The sequence below is a fragment of the Megascapheus bottae genome, chromosome 22, assembly GCF_031878675.1.
Source record: "Megascapheus bottae isolate mThoBot1 chromosome 22, mThoBot2.hap1, whole genome shotgun sequence".
Classification (NCBI taxonomy): Eukaryota; Metazoa; Chordata; class Mammalia; order Rodentia; family Geomyidae; genus Megascapheus; species Megascapheus bottae.
In genome coordinates, this window is record NC_143530.1 from 6,560,731 (window position 1) to 6,581,035 (window position 20,305).

General features: G+C 47.5%; 1 long non-coding RNA gene across 1 annotated transcript; it reads left to right on the forward strand.

Moving 5' to 3' along the window:
- Positions 1-2,208: 2,208 nt before the first annotated feature.
- Positions 2,209-11,549, forward strand: LOC150047639 (uncharacterized). Its single transcript, XR_016539223.1, has 4 exons — positions 2,209-2,311; positions 4,717-4,852; positions 10,211-10,305; positions 10,842-11,549. It is a non-coding gene; the product is annotated as an uncharacterized LOC150047639 (long non-coding RNA).
- Positions 11,550-20,305: the final 8,756 nt, after the last annotated feature.

Below are 20,305 nucleotides of genomic sequence, written 5' to 3' on the forward strand. Positions count from 1 at the left end.
GGGTGGGTGTCAAGTGGTTCTGGAAAGTTGTCCTCTGTTACCTCTGTACTGTGTGGACTTTGGTCTCCTCTGACACTGCTGCCCTTGCTCAACTTCCTCTCTTTCCCCTGAAGAAACCTTTCCTTTCCCTCCCTTCTCTCCTCCCCTCCTTCCTTTTTTTTTCCCTCCCCCTCACTTTCTCTCTTCCGTCTCTCCCCTCTTTTCCTCCCCCGCAACCCCTTTCTGTACTGAAGTTTGAACCTAGGGCCTCACTCAGGTATTCTACCACTTGAACTAAGCACTTAGCTCTTTTGCTTGTAGTTTGAATTTCAGATTGAGTCTCATGAAAGCCTTGGCCCAGGCACCCTCAGACTTCAACCCTTTTACCTCTTATCTTGGCCTCCTGAGTACTGAGCTTGCAGGCATGAGCCACAGTGCCTGGCCTCTTCCTCTGCCCATCCACAAGCCTCTCCTGGGGGCCTGGGCGGAACGGTGCATGGGGGCCCTGGCCCTCTTTGGCTTTGGCAGATGCTCCCCCTCTGTGTAATCAGACCCTGAACATTGCGTGGCGTAGGAGTAGCACCCCTATTCCCTGCCCAGCACGGAACAGGGTTCCTGCCCCAGTGGGGGGGAAAAGTGAGTCACATAAGGAAATACTCATGGGAACCAAGCCAGGAGCCTGGCAAAGGACCCCCTGATTGAGCTGGAGGAGAAGACTGGCTTTAGTGGAGGCCATGGCCCCTGGCTCCCCGGCCTGGGCTCTGTCTTCCTCCTTGGACTCCCAGCCCTCATCTGGCCTGGTCTTGTGTCATGAAGCCAAATCAGAGCTTTAGAAATGAAATCTATTTCCTCCCCAGGCCTGTGGCCGATGCCTCACCGGTTTCCCAAAGGCTGGCTGTACCATCAAGAGCCCTTTGCTGCCAGTAAGAGAAACCAAATGCAAAATGGATTAGACAATTCAGGAAGCTCTTATTTCCTAAGGAAAGAAGTTCTAACTGGGTGGGTGCCAGTGGCTCACGCCTGTAATCCTAGCTACTCAGGAGGTTGAGATGTAAGGATCATGGTTTGAAGCCAGAAAAGTCTCTTATCTCCCATTAACCCCCCTCAAAACTAAGGGCAGAGCAGTGGCTCCAGTGCCAGAGCACTAGCCTTGAGTGGAAAAGCTAAGGGGCTGAGTTTAAACCCTAGTACCAGCACAAACAGAGAGGAAGAAGAGAAGAAATCTAGAGATGTGGTAGCTCTGTGTATATGTGGAGGGAGAAAAGGAGGAGAGGGGAAAATGTGTGCAGAGGGAGCGGGAAATGGTGTAGATTTGTCACAGTGTCACTGATTCAGTCCTGCTCTACAATCTTCAGGTATCTTCTGGTTTGTTCCTCAGGTACTAAAGCTGCCCTCGTGGCTGCAAGGTGGCTGATGAGGTTCCAAACATCACATCCCCACGGGATGTGCCTTGAGATTGAAGAGGGGCCATCTCTTTCCATGTGACTGTTTTTAAGAAAACTTTTCTGGTAGGGAAAAGTTTTCTATAGGTCTCACTGGATGAGGTTCAGCTACATTTCCCTCCCTCCCTCCCTCCCTCCCTTCCTTCCTTCCTCTATTGGTCGTGGGCTTGAACTCTGGACCTGGGCGCTGACCCTGAGCTTACCACACGAGCCACAGCGCCGCTTCTGGTTTTCTGGCGGTTAATTGGAGATTAGAGTCTAGACTTTCCTGCCCAGGCTAGCTTTGAACCATAATCCTCAAATCTCAGCTCTCTAAGTAGCTAGGATTACAGGCCTGAGCCACCAGTGCCTGGCCTACATGCTCTTTCGTTTAACTTCCGATGGGGTCAGTGAGCAGTTCTTGACTGGAGGGTGCCACAGACCTTGTGGGTTGCCCAGAGTGGACACCTGTCCATAGGTAGGTGTAGGGTGGCAGAGCTGGCCCTCTAGAGGGAGAAGATCCGAGTGCTTGGCTCTGTAGTGCCTCTGGGCCTGAGCTTCAGCCAGGAAACACTTGGTGAGGAAAGAAGACACTGGCTGGCCATGGAGGAGACTGCTGGAGTCTGGGGGGCGGGAAGGATTAGGGTTGGGGTACAGGAGAGAAAGCAGAGCACACTGCCAGCGTAGCCTTTGAGCAGGGCTCCCCTGGGCTGGGGGAAGGAGGCTCAGGGGCAGGAGGCAAGGGGTAGGGAAGCCTCATGCAAACCCAGTGGGTGACCTTTCTCCTGGTCTTTCTGAACAGGTGGACCTAGTCTGATCCAGAGCCACAGACCAAGGAAGTGCTCTGAGTCAGGCAGACCCGCGGCCCAATTCAAACACAGGAAGTGACTCAAAGCCTGCAGGGAAGACAGGTGGCCAGCGGTGACCCTGGAGGAGTGGGCTAAAGACCAGGGTCCACCACCCAGAGGCCACCAGTACACAACATTCTGGCTATTTCTGCCAACCGCAGTACCCAGAGGCCTCCTCCTCCCCTCCAGCCAGCTGCCCACACCCAGTGTCCCGCATGGCATTGGCTGCCATCCAGCCCCTGCATCCGGAAGCCGCCTTACCTCCGACCCCACACCGGGGGCCGCCCCTTCCCCTGCCAGGTGGAGGGACAAAGTAGGGGCACCCAGGCCCTGGCTGCTGCTAGGTGCAGGCTTTGGGACTCCACAGGCTGGGTGGGAGCTGGGGAGGAGCCCCCGCTGTGGTGAGATGGAGCGGGACTGCTGAGCCAAGGATGACGTCAGCAGCTTCTTTCCAATGTTATTTTTTGAATCTTACAATGGGGTTTATTGTGATATCTTCATACGTGCCTATAAGATATTTTGATCCAGTTTACACATCCCTTTATGACCTCATCTCCTCTTCCCCTTTAAATTGTTTTTGCCTGTGTAAGTTATAATATATGTAAGTATAATAATCAGACATCTTTCCAAAACCGTAGTTATATTGGCACTAGGTATTTGTATTGTGTTGGTGCCAGGGCTTGCACTTAGACCCTGGGTGCTGTCCTTTAGCTTTCTCACTCAAAGGTGGTATTCTACCACTTGACCACTTGAGCCACAGCTCTACTTCCAGCTTTGTGTGTGTGTGTGTGTGTGTGTGTGTGTGTGTGTGTGTGTGACGGGGCTTGAACTCGGCCTGGGCGATGTCCCTGAGCTTTTCAGCTCACGGCTACCACCCTACACCTGGGCCTGGGCATTGTCCCTGAGCTCTGCAGTTCAAGGCTACTACCCTACCCTTGAGCCAAGCCCCACTTCCACCTTTTTCTTCTTCTTCTTCTTCTTCTTCTTCTTCTTCTTCTTCTTCTTCTTCTTCTTCTTCTTCTTCTTCTTCCTCTTCTTCTTCTTCTTCTTCTTCTTCTTCTTCTTCTTCTTCTTCTTCTTCTTCTTCTTCTTCTTCTTCTTCTTCTTCTTCTTCTTCTTCTTCTTCTTTTCCCAGTCCTGGGCTTAAACTCAGGGCCTGAGCACTGTCCTTGGACTTTCTCAAGGCCAGAGCTCTACCACTTGAGCCTCAGCACCACTTCCGGCTTTTTTCTATGTATGTGGCACAGAGGAATTGAACCTGAGTCTTCATGCATGCTAGGCAGGCACTCTACCACGAGGCCAAACTCCCGGCCCCCTATTTCCAGCTTTTTGATGCTTAATTGGAAATAAGAGTCTCACTGATTTTCCTACCTGGCCTGGCTTCAAACTTCAATCTTCACAGCTCAGCTTCCTGAGTAGCAAGGGTTATAGGCATGAGCCCTGGTGCCCAGTGTACCCAATACTCTTATTCTTTTCAATAAAGCACAGTGTTTTGCTCTGCTTCACTAATTTCCTATAAACAAAACACTGGCTTTTTCTCCCCTGTCCCCTCTCCACCGACCCTCTCTCCTCTTTTTAAAATTTATTTTTGAAATGCTTCCACATTTTGTCCCAGGGTGGTCTTGAATCCTTTCTCCTCCTGCTTCTGCCTCCCACGTGCTAGCATTACAGGGATGCATTGCCATATGAAGCCTTGATTCCCTTTGCTAGGATTAACATGCTCAAATTTTCACAATTGTATTTGCACGATAAAATCCTAGATAAAAAGAGTAAAACTGATTGGGAAAAGGTACATTTAAAGTTTAAGAGAAAATACCAAGTCTCCAGGTGGACTGTACTGATTTTCCTTCTTTTTGTGTAGTTTGCTTGTGTAGTTACATTGCCTACAACATTGCATTATTAACCTTCATAATCTTTGCCAAGTTGAGAAGTCGAAACTTCAATTTTCTTTTCTTTCTTTCTGTTTTGTTTGTTTGTTTTTAGTTCTGAGACTGGAACTCGAATGTAGTATCTGAAGCTTTCACTCATTGGCTAGCGTTCTACCAATTCAGCCACATCTCCAACCCTAGAAACTTAAGTTTTGTTTTCATATCCAGTTAAAAATTGTATGTGAGATTGAAGGTTGTCTGTTTTTACTATCCAGTTGTGCTCTGTTGTTGCATGCCTTGCTTTTATTCTTTACATTTCCCCCTGTCCCTTTGGTCTTTTTATTACTTCAGAAAGTATATCTTTCAAATTAAACTTTGAAAACCAGCCCATATTTGTCTTTTGCAGTATATTGATTTATCTCTTCTGTTAGTGATGGGAATCTGAGCTGCTCTCATAACTCCATGTTGCTCCCTCTCAGCCCATTCTTTTTATGTCTCCAAAAATCCCATATGAAGGACATGTCTCTCCCTTGTGGGGTTATTCTCTCTATGTATCCAAAGATGGAATGTGAAGGATTGACTCCCACCCTGTTTTCCTAGGGGCATGCATCTGCAGGCAAGCCACCAAAGACAGACTGCCCAATTCCAGCCATGCCATCTGCCTAAGCCTAGCTGGAAACATCTCATTGTGGGCTCAACCTGGAAGTCCACCTCCCTTGACCTTGGCTTTTGGATGGTAAGTGGAGTAGGCCAAATGGCAGAGAGCCTTCTGCCTGGAGATCAAGAGTCGGGACAGGGAGAGGGAGAGAACAGGGGACAGATCAGGCCTTTGCTGGGTTTACACAGATAACCAACACTACCTCAAGCCATGTGGGTGGCCATCCACAGGCATGCACAGCTTGTGTAGGCAAAAGCCACGAGGGTGGGCCAGGCAGCTGTTTTGCCAGTCCTGGGAGAGAGTCTGTGCCCCTCACCATTCCTCAATTAAGAGTCCTCCCTGCAGAGGTCAGGGTCCAGCCCATTCTTCTTCTGTTCGCCTCCATTTCCCTAACATTAGAATTTGTGTTGTGTTCTGAGACTAGGAAACAAATTGTCACCCCAAGATTTAAAAAAAATTATGCCTATTTTCTTCAGATACTTTTATGACTTTTTTTTTTTGCCAGTCCTGGGCTTGAGCTCAGGGCCTGAGCCCTGTCCTTGGACTTTCTCAAGGCTAGAGCTCTACCACTTGAGCCTCAGCACCACTTCTGGCTTTTTTCTATGTGTGTGGTACTGAGGAATCGAACCCGGGTCTTCATGAATGCTAGGCAAACACTCTACTACTAGGCCAAACTCCTGGCCCTGACTTTATTTTTCAAAGGCTTTTTGTTTCTTTACCTCTTTGATTCTATTGAGATTTACTTTTGTGTTAGGAGTAAGGCAGGGAATCCAGATTTATTTAGTTCTTGATCCAAAAATCTGGACAATGACTCAATTTATTGAGTTCACATGTTTATTTGGAGCTCGGAAACGCCTTTCTTCTTTATAATGGGTTTGTCTGTGGGCTCTGGATCTCATGCTATTTTAATTATTGTAGCTGTGTAATATTATAAAAAAAAGTTTTACAGACCTTCTCCTCCTGTGTTAATACTCCAAGAATTTTCTGCCTATTTTTTAATGTTTACTTTCCCACATGGATTTGTAAATATTTTTAAATCAAATTATTCTTTTAAAACAGCTGGTATTTTATATTGAAGTCCATTGAATTTACAGTTGAACTACTATGACATTGACAGGGTCGCAATATTACTGACTTTTTCCAGGAAAAAAGTATTTCCTCATGGGAATTTTTTTTTGTCTTCTATATTCTGTAGTCTCTTTTGTTGGTGTTACACAGATCTTGTGCTTCTGGGGCAGGTGCTCCACTACTGGAGCCACATTCCCAGCTTCAGCTTCAGCTATTTTTCAAATAGGGTCTCACATTTATGTGTGGGCTAGCCTGGATTATGAGTCTCCTACATACACTTTCTGGGTAGCTAGAATGACAGGTCTGCAATATCTTGTCCAGCAGTGGGTTGAGAGAAGAGAAGAAGTTAGTGAACTTTTTTTTTTTTTTTGCTAGTCCTGGGCTTGAACTCAGGACCTGAGCACTGTCCTTGGACTTTCTCAAAGCTCTACCACTTGAGCCTCAGCACCATTTCTGGCTTTTTTCTATGTATGTGCTACCGAGGAATCGAACCCAGGTCTTCATGTATGCTAGGCAAGCACTTTAACCACTAGGCCAAACTCCCGGCCCCTAGTGAACTTTTTTGCTGACCTTGAGCCATGATCCTTCTGACCTCTAAGTATAGTTGTGAGCCAGCCACTGTACTTGGCCAGTTACTCCTTGTGTTTGCAATATACTGTTTTTTTTAAACTAGCCATTTTGCTAAGTTCTGAGATTAATATTAACTTTTTACCTGTTTCTCTGAGAATATCCAAGTAAAGAATAATATGATATAGTGGTAATAATGGTGCTTTCTTCTTAGCACATGTATATCTATCTCTTATTTCCTTTTTCTTTTTACTGGTTCTGGGGCTTGAATTCAGGGCACCCATTTAGCTTTCTTACTCACTTCCAGTGCTCTACCTCTCAGACCATGCCTCTAACCTGACTTTTGGCTGGTTAATTGGAGATGGAGTCTTGTGGGCTTTTCTGGCTTGGTTGGTTTTGAACCATGGTCCTCCAGGTCTTAGCTTCCTGATTAGCTAAGATTACAGTGAGATGAGAGCCACTTGAGACCTGGAATTACTTTATTATTTTCATCTAATTGCATTGTCAATCCCAGAACAATGTTAAATTGTAATGGTAATAATTTACTAATAGCTGATAACTGACTTTAGTAGGACTACTTCAGAATTTTTCCATTAATTATGATGGGGAAAATTATATTATTAAGTGGGTTCTATTAAGTTCAGTATTAATATGTATATATATATATTTATTATTGTTGTTGGTCATGAAGCTTGAAGTTTGGGCCTGGTTGCTGTCCCTGAGCTCAAGGCTACCACCCTAACCCTTGAGCCACAGCACCATTTCCAGTTTTCTGGTGGTAAATTGGAGATAAGAGTCTCATGGGCTTTACTACCTGGGCTGGCTTTGAACCTTGATCCTCAGATCTCAGTCTCCTGAGTAGCTAGGATTACAGGTGTGAGCCACCGGTACCCAGCTAGTATTCAGATATTTTTGTACTTCTGGAAGACACTATACTTAGATTTGCTGTTTTTTATTTTATTTTAAACTAACACAATCCTAATCAATACTTTCTTCCTGTGTTAGTCAGATTTTTATCACTGACAGAATCTATGGAACAATCACATTAAAAGGAGGAGAGGTTTATTTTGGCTTATGGTTTGAGAAGTTTCAGTCAGTGGTGACTTGTTCTGGGCCTGTGGTGACTCAGTACATCCTCTTGAGAGCTTGTAGTAGAGCTGGCTGGGAAAGCAAACAGAGAGGACTGTGCGGGGCTGTGTTCTCAGGATCTCCTCCAAGGGCACACCCCCAGTGATCTAACTGCCTCTCCCCAAGCTCCACCTCTTAAAGGCCCCACCATTTCCCAACAGCACAGGGCTAAGGGCCGAGTCATAGGCCTTTGGGGGACACTTGCTGAAATCATTGCCTTTCCTTGTGCAACTTCATTTTTCACTGACCAGTTCTCCCCAGCAAGACCAGGACAGGGGCCTGAGTTGGAAAGCCCTGTGTTTTGGAGGAGGCCTGGCCTGAAACATAGGGCCTCTCCTGGGCTGCTGGAATGGACACAGGCGCAGTTCAAATGGATGTTCCCACACAGGGGACAGGAGGCCGTGTCAGAGCAAGGACAAGGTCCAGGCTGGTGGGGCTACATCTCCACACAGGCAGCAGGTCCTCCACTCAGGGCACTGGCTGACATCATCATTGTCCTGGAAGAGCACTGTAGTGCCTAGAACTTGTTGGAGAGGGAAGGGAGCTTGGGGTGAAGAAGAGGCGGACTTTGTAGTGTGCAGGACAAGAGAAGGGGACTGAGCTAGCCGAGGCCTCTGGCAGGTGGATAGAGAGGGGGAGCGCTTTCCCATGTGTTCTCTGAGCCACCTCTTCTCCTCTCCACTGCCATGGTGGCTTTGTGAACACCAAAGGAGCAAGCTCTCAACTCAATGCCCCTGGGCCCCTGGCTTTACAGAGAAGGGAAGTGACTTGGTGGCTTCGTCACTGGTATGGGTTTAGACGTGTGACTTCTATTCTCATGAGAGAGGATGGAGAGCATGTGGGCAGATGTGGGGGGTGGGGTGGAGGATGGAGGGAGACTCCAGGCAGAGCAAGGAAGATGGGGTGTAGCCACAGACGGAAGTATGGCAGGAAGGGACTGAAGAGATGACCTCTGGGTGTCAGCCATACTGTGATTCCTCTGGAATCTACCCTGCTCTCAGCCATAAGAGGCCAGGAATACAGTGTGTGGGGATGAGTAAAGAAGGGCTCTTGCCTTTATCTGGGGCTCATTTGGGACTCAGGACAGAAAGGTCGGGGCCAGGTGGGTCCATTTCGGGAGCTGGATGGCACACTAGGCTGAGACTTGGCCAGAAAGAAGCAGGGTGGACTCTGGAGGCTGGCCCTGGAAATGGAGTGAGGACTGGGCCATCAGAAGAAAGTGGGGTGTGTGACAGAATGGGGAGCCTGGGGGCACTGGAGTCCGCCTCCACCAGCCACAACCCAATACGGCTTTCCTTGGAACTGTCTTGCAAAATCATGGTGGCTTCTTGACTGATGTGGCTTCCTGTGGAAAAGTAGGTACTGCTGGTGGGTCCTGTTCAATGTCCTGGCATGAGTATTACTCATTTCCAGTCTTCTTAATTTCTGCACCAGGCCCAGGCCTTTGGGAAGAAACTCCTAGTAAACGTATCCCAGATGTGTTGTGTGAGATGAGGCCAAGAGCGGGAGATGACTCTTTTTTGGAAAAAACAATGCAATTTTCCTTGAGAAGCCTTCTTCCACTTGGTGCTAGCTGCTTAGGGAGAAAAACACACTCTATACTTTCTCCTCCCCAGAGCTGGGGACCCTTTCCAAACTACTGGAGGCAGAGGCTACCACTGGGGAAGAGGAAAGCAGAACAGTGAGACTGTTCTCTCATTGGAGGATTCAAGAGACCATCGTCACCTGGGTAATCCAGGAACCTCTGCTGGCTTTAACATCTGTAACTTTAATCCCATCTGCCATGCCTGGTAGCATGACATACAAGTCCCAGACATTAGGGTGTGGATAAGGTGGTGTGAGGAGGGGAGTTATTTGTCTTGCCACAATGTTTATGAACCCAGCCTTCTCTCCAGGCCCATTATCTTCATAAAGAAGTATTTGTAAACGTGTTCAGTGTTGTCTGTTGGCAACTTCATAGAGTTTCCCCCTCTTTATCTATGCTCCTCTGCCCAGCATGGGCTGCAGGCCAGAAAACTACAGTTCTCTGAATCCTTGCCAGCCAATCAGAGTGCACTTCCGTGAGATGGGGCAGGTGGAAGACAAGGAGCTCCGTGGTCAGAGCATCGCTTACTTGGCAGCCGAGGCAGATGTGTGGGCTTCTGTACGCAGAGGGGAGATTTTAGAGAAGCCTCCCGGCTTTTTCTCTGCTTTGATGCTGCAGGCTCAATGTCCTGTGGTTTTTAGCGACTTCCTGATTCCTTCCTTGCAAGGTAGCAACACATTGGAGCCAGTTTTTTAACCTAGCATTGTAAGCATCTAATTCCCTAGACCAAATCCCTTTCAGTTTGAAATACCTGGAGTGGTCTCCCATGTTTCTGATGGACTGATGCAGACATCTGGTCCACTATACAGCTTTGTAATGTGTTTGTTTTCATTTAATAAGGGATTGCAAAGGCAGCCTGTGCACCTGTGATTCAAGGTTTTTCACATGTTTGGTAGAATGTGGATTTCGGTTGCAGTTTGTTGTTTTAGCATATAGATTCATCAAGATATATTGAACCAACGTATATGTTAGACACAAGCTATTTTTCTGTATACATGGGGTTAAGAATAGTCTTGACTGTGATTCTTTGAGCAGCCAAGAGTATTTATTTAAAACATATTCTTTTTTTTCCTTTTGGTCAATCATAGGGCTTGAATTCAGGCACTGTCCTTGAGCTTTCGTGCTAGCACTCGACCACTTTGAGCCACAGCACGACTTCCAGTTTTCTGGTGGTTAATTGGAGGTAAGTGTCTCACAAACTTTACTGCCTGGGCTGGCTTTGAGCCACGATCCTAGATCTCAGCCTCTTGGGTAGCTAGGATTATAGGTGTGAGCCACCAGTGCCCAGCTAGAATATATTCTTTTTGCTTTTTAATTTAAATTGCATTGTAAAGGTGATATACAGAGAGCTTACGGTCACCTAAGTAGGTAATAAGTACACTTCTTTTTGAGCAGCACTCCCCCCTCCCTCATGGTCTCCCACTTTCCCCGCTCCCTTAGAAAATGTTCTTGAAATGTAATTTTTATTGAAAGACATTCACGTATTTTCAGGTCAATCGGCTGTGTTGTCTTCCCTCTACCTTCAGGACCTCCTACCCCCTTCTCACTGCTCTGGCTGCACCTTCTCTGACTTAAGGGCTATTTCCTTATCCTCTTGCCCTGTGGACACTAGACAGCCTCAGGACTGTGTCCCTGGCACGTCTCTCCCCTCCTGAGCCTGTTCACTATCGTGGACTTAAATGCTATTTATCTGAGATGACCCCTTCCTTTGTATTTCAGGCCTAAGTGTTTCCCGAACTCAAGACCTGTGCATTCAATTTGGCTGCTTCACGTCTTCATTTGGATGTATAATTAGCGTATGACAACCAGCATGTCCCTCAGGGAGCCCCTTCTCAATCTGCTTTCCCCACGGGGTTCCCAGCTTGCTGAGTCCTCAAGTGTTGGAGTCATCCTTGGTCGGCCCTAAGGCCTGGCAATGCGGGCACTCCCTTCCCTTCCAGCCTTGACTTCCCTTAACCTCATGTTCTGTCTAACCCGAGAGCATATTCTATTGGCTCAAGCTTCCAGAGACATCCACATCTGGCATGCCTCCACATCTGGCCACTTCTCACCAATCCCACAATTACCACATGGCCCAGGCCAGCATTCTTATTGCAAAAGTCTCAGCTGGATTAATTACAACCATCTCATTTCCCTTTGCTTTGTTGATTCTCAGCAGAGCCAAGGACCCTACTGTTATAAACCAGATCATGTCACCCCAGGACAGGCCCAGAGCCCTGGGTGGCACTCCTCTCCTTCATGTCAAGAAGTCCTTCTGCCTTCACCATCCCTGCAATTTGTCCTCTGACCTCCTGCCTTGGGTCTCCCCAGGCACTCTGGCAGAGCAGATACCCTAGTTGTGTCTCCATGTTTCTTGTGTTTGGGAAAAACGAGCCCTCTCCTGTTAAGCCTCTGAGGTTGGGGAAATATGAAATATCCACCAGTAGAAAAATAGTTAAATAAATGATAGTCCTTCTGCATCACGCAATATGATGGAACCTTGCTTGAGAAGTCATGTGTTGATGACCGTTACTTAAGGCAGAAAGTTAGTGTTAAAAAAATATACATAAGCTGGGCACTGGTGGCTCATGCCTGTAATCCTAGCTACTCAGGAGGCTGAGATCTGAGGACTGTGGTTCAAAGCCAGCCTGGGACTGAGACTCTTGTCTCAGCCTGAGACTCTTGTCTCCAATTAACCATCAGAAAAATGGAAGTGGTGCTGTGGCTCAAGTAGTAGAATAGTAGCTTTGAGTAAAACAACTCAGGGACAGTGAGTGCCCAGGCCCCACGTTGAAGTCCCACGACCAAAACGAAAGAGTATGTCCCATCAAGTTCCAATTTTGTTAGAAGTGTATACACATGACCCCTTCCTCCCTGCCTTTCCTCTCAGGTGCTCCTCCACCCCCAGCAGCTGCTGGGGTGCCCATTGGAAATGAAGGGCAGGATGGACCCTGCCTCTCCTTCCAAAGCCCCAGGGCCTCACCCATGCCCCAGCCTGGTGAATATGTGATGAATGAATGAGTGGAAATTGGCAACCAAGACTCCATGAGGCCATCGCTCCTGCCCAGGGCCCCTGGGCACTGTGGGACTCCATGGTTCCTGGTCCTGTCTGGTCACTGGCCAGGCCCTGCCTCCATGCTTGCAGTGGCCCCTCAGGCAGAAGACGGAGGCCCCGCCCTGCTGTTCAGTCTCCTCACCTGGGCAATCTAATGAACTAATGAAGATTCTTGCCAGGCAGACCCACGGGGGACTTCACACAAGGCACAGGCTTAGTGGATCTGCTCACCCTGGGCCTTGCTGGGCTATAACACTATCACCCCTGCCCCAGGTCGCTGCAAACAGGCAGGGGCCCTCAGGTTCCCTCACCAAGGTGGGTCCTCCTCTGAACTTGGAGACACAAGTCAGGGTGTGCCCTCCAACTTTTCCTGGATGGAGGGGGGTTCGGAATGGGGCACAGAAGCCTTGAATGCTAGACAGCAAGTTTATGAATCTAGCAGCTTCAATGTACTGAAGACATTTCTACAGAGCAACGGGGCCAGAACTCTGAAGGGAAGGAAAGATGGAAACGTATCCACAAGGCGTAAGAGTAATGAGGATCACATGTTCTCCTCATTCTTTCTTGGCTGGATCTTGGGGTGCACTTTATTCCTGCTCTTGTTCCCTTCTGACTCTGCCTTGTCCTCTCCTCGTCCTTCTGAGGACCTGCCCCTTGGCCACAAAGAACATGAACTCCTTCAGAGAATAGGGCTGTAATTGAGTTACTGCTGTGTCCACTTGCCCCGGCTGCCGGATGCAGGTGGGCACTGACCCAGTGGGTGAGGCCAGGGCCATGGAGACAGATGGTACCCAGGGAGGAAGATTCGATTATGTGCTTCTTCCCCCAAGCCAATCCACTAGTAACTGTGTTATGGCCCATTATTGATAGGGTTCTTTTCGGCCACAGCTTGAAATTTGGTTTGTCTTTGACCTGTTCTATCCGCTGGAGTTCCAGGATCAATGTGCTGGCACAGATCAAAAGTCTGGAGAGAAGGCAGGCGGAAGGCAGCAGGAGATGGAGCTGTGGGGTAGAGGGATGGGAGCCAGGGGGAGAGGGGTGGGAGCCAGAGGTAACTGGGGAGACCTTCAGTGAGGGCCCCCTGGGGGAGTGGAGAGGTTGTGGGGTTGGGGGACAGAGGCAGGGTGTTGAATACCAGGCTTTGTGTTCAACAGTGGGCAGCTATGGTAGGCCCCTGAATAAGGAAAGTGACAGGTTTTGGAGACGAGGAGCAAGAGAAGTGGCATAGAAATGGGTGAGGCAGTGGCTGGGAGTTTGGCCTAGTGGTAGAGTACCTGCCTAGCATGCACAAAGACCAGGGTTTGATTCCTCGGTACCACATACATAGAAAAAAGCCGGAAGTGGTGCTGTGGTTCAAATGGTAGAGCTCTACCCTTGAGAAAGCCCATGGACAGTGCTCAGGCCCTGAGTTCAAGCACCAGGACTGCTACACAAACAAACAAACAAATAAAAACCGAAAAGAAACGGATGCAGCAGAGCTGGGGATGGTGCTGTGCTCCTGGAACCCCAGCGCGGAGGCCAGCCGGGGACAGAGTATCAGCCTGCGTCTCAGACGCCTGTAGTCCTAGCTACTCAGGAGGCTGAGATCTGAAGATCCTGGCTTGAAGCCAGCCTGGCTGGGAAAGTCTGTGAGACTACTCAGAAAAGCTGTGCTATGATTTAAGTAGTAGAGTGCTAACCCTGAGTAAAATCAGAGTCCCAGAGTTGAAGTCCCAGGACCAGCACAGAAGAAACAAAACAACCCCCCCCCCCCATAACCAGATGAGACAAGGGACAAGCCTTACCCAATCCCTCCTCCTCTACCCCTCCCAGGAGAACAGGGAATAGAAACAGGACTGGACTCCATGCTCGGAGAGTGGCTGGAGAAGTTGGCAGCAACAGGCAGTGCCTGCTTCCCTCCTTCCCGCGCTCTTGGGGCTCAGGAGAGCCATGCGCACAGCCCCTGGACCTGTGAAGGGCGCACCATGTGCTGGGCACATACCCTTCCACAAGGGAGGGGCGCAGAGCAGCGCGGGGAGGTCCGTGGACCACAGGCTGGCCTCCCCACCGGCCTCCCGCTTGCTTTCCCTCGAGGCTCTGTTCCAGCGGCTTGCTGGCTTCTGTATTCCCGAATCCACTTACTCTAATCCCGGGATTAGTGAGGGTGGAGCTGGCTCAGGACAAGCTGCTTGCTCAGAATAAGCTGCTCAATGTGGAAACTTTCTCTGAGCATCCCCAGGCTCTCAGCTTTGTTTGCCTCCACAACCCAGACCTCAGTCTCCTCGGGCCTCCCGAGAGGGCCTGGGGACAGGCGGGACAATGCACTGTGAGGGCCCCTGTAAGTGCCAAGAAGCATGTGGTGGTATTGAGGAAGGGAGGGCTCTGGTGAGTGTGGTGCATTTTCCTACAGGGACGCCAGTTTCAGACAAGGGCCAAGATCGATGGCCTCAGGCAGCCCCTAATCCTTCAGCACACACACCCTTTCCTAAGAGTCTTTCTCTAAAGCCAGGCGCTGGTTTCTCACGCTATAATCCTAGCTATTCAGGAGGCTGAGATTTGAGGACTGTGGTTGGAAGCCGGCCTGGGGAAGAAAGCCCATAAGATTCTTTGTCTCTAATTAATTGCAGAAAAAGCCAAAAGTGATATTGTAGCTCAAGTGGTAGAGCTCTAGCCTTGAGCAAAAGGAGCTTAGGGACAGTGCCCAGACCCAGAGTTTAAGGCCCAGGACGGGTAAACAGTATTTTTCTCTGGAATGATCTGTCCAGTTTTTCCAGCTGGAAGAAATGGAGGATTTGGAAGTGGGGTGAGGACGGCTGATGGGGAGGAGAAGCCCATGGAGTTTGTCATGGGGAGGATAAACCCAAGGGAAAACCAGACTCAATACTCCCCCTTCAAGGACGAACTCAGCACAGCAATGCCTCCATCCGCAGGCCTTGTCTCCCTTCCTCTGTGGGTTTATGGGATTGCGTGGATCTTCTTGGAATAGGAGACCCCTGGAGACACAAGTGAGTGCATCCGGTCCAGGAAGTCTCGTGTTGGTGACTATAATTACTGTGGTGGGGAGGACAGTGACGTTAGTGGAGACCAGGGTGGGTGTGATAATGGTGGCGAGGTATTTACGGTCATGGGAAACCTTGAAACCATGACAGGAAAGGGGGCTGGGGAGGGATGGGTTTGTCACTTCGCAGGCCAGGCGCGCAGCCCGGCTCATGGGTGTCCAGGGGTCACGTGGGCAGGGCCACTTCTGACTCTCACTTTCCTCACTAGGTAGAAGAACTGCAAGAGAGCTGTTGGGGGACGTTCGAGGCTCTGAACCCCAATCCTGAAAGTGGAGGCTGACCTCCTGGGTTTCTCTTCATCTCCAGGGGTTCTTCAGTCCCCCTGCATGCTCTGGATCCTTCCTTTCCACCCACAAACTTCCTTCAAGTCTTTCCCACCGACTCTTCCCTGAATCACTATCTCAATTGCTTCCTTCAGAACCCCACATGTTCTAAAAACGACGGCTGCGCCCTGCTCTTCATCCTGGCCTCCCACTCACCCCTCATGCTCAGCTGCCACCTGGATCCTGACTCTATAGAAACTTGTCTCCAAGTGGGAAGAGGCCTCCCTTCCTCTCAGCCTCAACTTCTTGGGGGTGGGGTGGGAGGTTTGGCTCCAGGGCCTCCAAAGCTTTGGAAGGACCCTTCTCAGGGCCTTCAGGCCGCAGCACGGGGAACTCCTTATGTGTCCACTGGGGACCCAGCCTCCTGGCTTCTGCCACCAGAGGTTAGAGCCCCCAGTGTTTATTCAGTACCTCCTGGGCTCCACTCCATTTTGGCCACAGTGACAGCAGGCCATTTCCCAGGCCTAGCAGCTCATGGAGCTAGAACCATGCTGCTGGCCTCTGACACCTCCCTTGGGCTCTGCGACCCTGCAGATGTAGGCGGTCTCTCTCAGTCTGCAAACCACAGCTGCCCTCTCCCTGCCTAGCGCCCCAGAATGTCCACAGCCTTCTTCCCTCATCACCAGTCCAGTCACTTTTCCTGGGCCACGAACCTCTTGAACCCAGAGTCTAATCCTATTTTCAAAACATGAAGACTCCTAGTCATTTACATTTGCCCTTTTAACATGGACTATCCTGACCCCTCTTCTTTGATATTAAGGCCAATAAGCTATATAAATCTTGCATCTTTTTCTAACTCAGAAAAAATAAACTCGTTAAGATGATACATGATGTATCAATTTGTGCGGTATAAAAAAACATGAATACTTTTTAACAGCACTGCAAATATCTCAGGATGTCTTGTCTAATATTGTTTCTTACAGTATCAGCAGACCATGGGAAGGATATCAGCCTTCCAGCTAAGAACGAGGAAAGCTGTGTATTCAACCTCGGCAGCCAGCTGTTGGACACATCCAAGTGAGAGGCTGGGACTAAGGAGGTGCTCTGGCTTTGGAAATGCTTTTCCATCAGGACTGGAGGAAGTGACTGAGAGGCGGAAAGGGTTGGACGGAGCTTTTCTGGGGGTGGGAGGAGGAAGGCATGCAGCTAGCAGGAGTGTTTGGTGTCTCTTCTCTGAGACCTTGGAAGGCTGTGCCTGAGGATCAAGTATGATCTGAACTAATCAGGTCTTCATGGAGCAGTGGTTGCTTTTTTGACTCATCTTAATTCCTGCAATCAAATTAAGGTGATCCAGGCCTCCACCGCCCTCCTCTCCCATGCATCCTCTTTGGAAGAAGATATCACCCTGGTATCATACAATTTTAACAAACAAGTTTGCCACCAGTGTCCAGGACACACACACACACACACACACACACACACACACACACACACACACACAGCTACACCTACCTCAAACAAACCACAAAACCCAAGACAAATACAAACAACACACATACAACATAAATCCAGAAAAGGAAAAAAAGAAAAATCAGACAACATGAACAGAAATAAGAGAAAGACCTACACAACAGAAACAACAGAAACTCTGGATGTTGGAGTTGCCAGAGGCATATTAGATAGATGCTTCCTCTGTCCAATGAGATAAGATACAAGATAGAGATAAAAGTTAGGATTGTGTTTTAGCAGAGAATTGAAACTTTCTTTTTGGTCAGATATGGGGTTTTAACTCAGGGCCTGGGTGCTGTCCCTGAGTTTTTTTGGCTCAAGTTTTTTAGTGCTCTACCACTTTGAGCCACAGCTCCACTTCCAGGTTTTAGTTGGTTATCTGGCTGAAAGTCTCATGAACTTTCTTGCAAATTTCAGCCCCTTGAGGAGCTAGGATTACAGGCATGAGCCATCAATATCAGCTGAAATATATTTTTTTAAGGTGTGAATTCTAGAGCTGGTGATTATATTTGAAAGTAAGAGTTTGAAAGATTTGACAACCTATTACACATAGCTGAAGAAAGAACTAAAGAATTAGAAGCTAGATCAGCAAAAAAAAATCTAGGTGAAACATGGAAAAAGTACAAGGGTGAAGAATATTGGAGTGTAAGGGAGATAGCAGGAAAGTTGAAATGCACAGGGCAAAAACTTTAAATCTTTCTAAACCTGATGGAAGAGCTTTGAGCCCTAAGAACCTAAATCAGGACAAGTACAAAAATATACACACATAGGTCTGTCAAGGAAGCCCACAGAATGCACCTGGACTACCAGGACTACCAACAGTCGAAAATCAAAGACAGCGAGACCTCAAAGATGATCAGAGCAAGCAGCATATGACCTCTGGAGTGGCAATGACGCGATGTACAGCTGATTTCTTCCTAGCCGCAGTAGAAGCTAAAAGACGATGGAATCCCCTAGTGACAGGAAAAAGTATTTTTCCCCATATCTTTTAAAATTGTAATTAATAGAAGGGTTACATTATATTCACCAGATAGAAGATGCATTCCTTCACAAACATTGATACCCTTTTTCATGTTTTGGTCCTCATTTCCCTCCCTCCACCCCCGCCCCTCATCTTGTAACAAGTGGTTTTTTGTTAGTTTGTTTTTGTTTTCCCTACCTAGGACATTTCTGACAGGTGTGGAGGGCTCTCCCTGCCCACAATTAGTCCTCTAGGGGATGACACTTGATGTCCTACTCTTTCACTCAGTTCTAACAGTAATCAGAGTTAGTGGAGACCCCTAGATCACTTCAGATGACATTGGCAAGTTCAACAGGTTAACTGTAGGTGCCTTCCTCTCCTGGGATTCATGGAACTCAAGGCAATACTTAACATTGCTGTTAATTACAAAGGTTATTTTATTTATTTATTTATTTATTTTTGCCAGTCTGGGGCCTTGAACTCAGGGCCTGGGCACTGTCCTTGGACACTTTTTGCTCAAGGTTAGCACTCTGCCACTTGAGTCATAACACTACTTCCAGCTTTTTCTGTGTATGTGGTTCCAGGGAATCGAACCAAGGGCTTCATGCATGCTACCACTAAGCCATACTCCCGGCCCCATAAAGGTTATTTTAAAGGACAAATAACCAGATGATGATTCACATCTGTAGAGAGCTTCCATCCCTTCTCTGGATGCACAATCTTCTGGATACTTCTGTATCTCTGGAAATCTGGGAGGTCTCCAAACCCAGTCCTTTGGGGTTTCTGTGTAGATTCATTACATAGGTGCAACTGGTTTTATCACGGGCCATTTGCGAACAGCCCAATCTTCTGTGCCTCTCTTCCCCCGAGGAGGGGGCTGGGATGGGGATGAAAGACCCAGCCCTCTACGTACTACATAACTGGTTCCCCTGAAAGCTAGGCCCGCACCCCAAGGCTATCTAGCACCTCCTAGTTGCCACCTACATGACACTTGTCACATAAGAGATTCCAAAGCTTTTTAGAAGCTATGTGTCAGGAGGTTAGGATGAAAACCGGATAGACATTTCTTCTTACAAATCAAAATGTCATAATGACTTAGATAAAATGACATACTGCTTATGATTCAATACCAAGAAAAAAAAAGATTCGAAAGTGAAGGTAAAATAGGCGTATTTCAAAGAGGCAGTCATGATGGCTGACACATACCTGTAGTCTCAGCTACTCGGGAGACTAAGACAGAACAGTCCTTGTGCTCAGGAGTTCATGACCAGCTTGCGGAAGATAATCCTATCTAATTTAAAAATAGAATTAATTACTGGCAGACCCACAGTGATAAGATAATTTTTAAAGGCAGAAATGGAAGAAAAGCAAGAGAGAATGAAAAACCATGAAAGTGGCCAAAATGTGTATAAATATTAAATAACACTGGAGATATATAAAATGATGATGGGTGTTTAGGGGGAGAATTAAGATTCTGAGGGGGAAGAAAGCTTAAAAAATAAGATTTGTTACAAATGCATGTTGTAATCTATGGAAAGTTATTAAAATTATAAAAAAGTAAACAACTTATAAATTAATCAAGGGGATAAGGAAATAAAATAACTTAAACAGAAAGCAAAGCAAGAGGAGAAAAAGGATCTTGTGTAATGTAAGACATTTAGAAAGCACTTTGTATTTGGTTTAAATCCAAGTTTAAAGGTAATTTCATCATATGTAAAATGATGAAATTTACCCATTAAAAGGCAAGTGTTTTCGGATTTATTTTGGAAGTATACATTTGCAAGTATACATTTTTTAAATGTAGATGTACCTGCAATACAGAGGTAAAAATAAAGGATGTAAAATGGTCTAACATACAATACTAACAAAAGCAAAACGCTAATATAGCTATATTAAAATCCAGCTAACTAGATTTTAGAGTAAAAAGTATTATTGGGTATGGAGACATTTCATAATGATTTAAGTTCAATCTACCATGATTACATAAAAAAGTCTACATTTGTATCCATCTGATAACCTGGCCTCAAAAACATATAAAGCAATACCAATAGAACCATATTGTACTGCAGGTTCTTTTTCTTTCCTTCCCAGGGACACAGCAGCTCGCCATCTCAGTGTCAGGGTCGTTTCTCAGAGATAGATAACCCCTCTGGTTCACCTAAGGAATCATACCGAAGAGAAGCCATTTCAGCTCTCTCCACTTGCAGCTAAAGTATGAATGTAGCAGACAGTGCCAGTGTACGGTCCTATCATTTGTGGCTTCCAGTTGTGAGATGCCAGTGCACTGGCCCATCTGTCGTGACCTCCAGTTGTGAGATGTTATAAAGGCTCTTCTGGTTGCAGATCTTGCTTCTGCATGTAGACATGTGGGAAGTGCC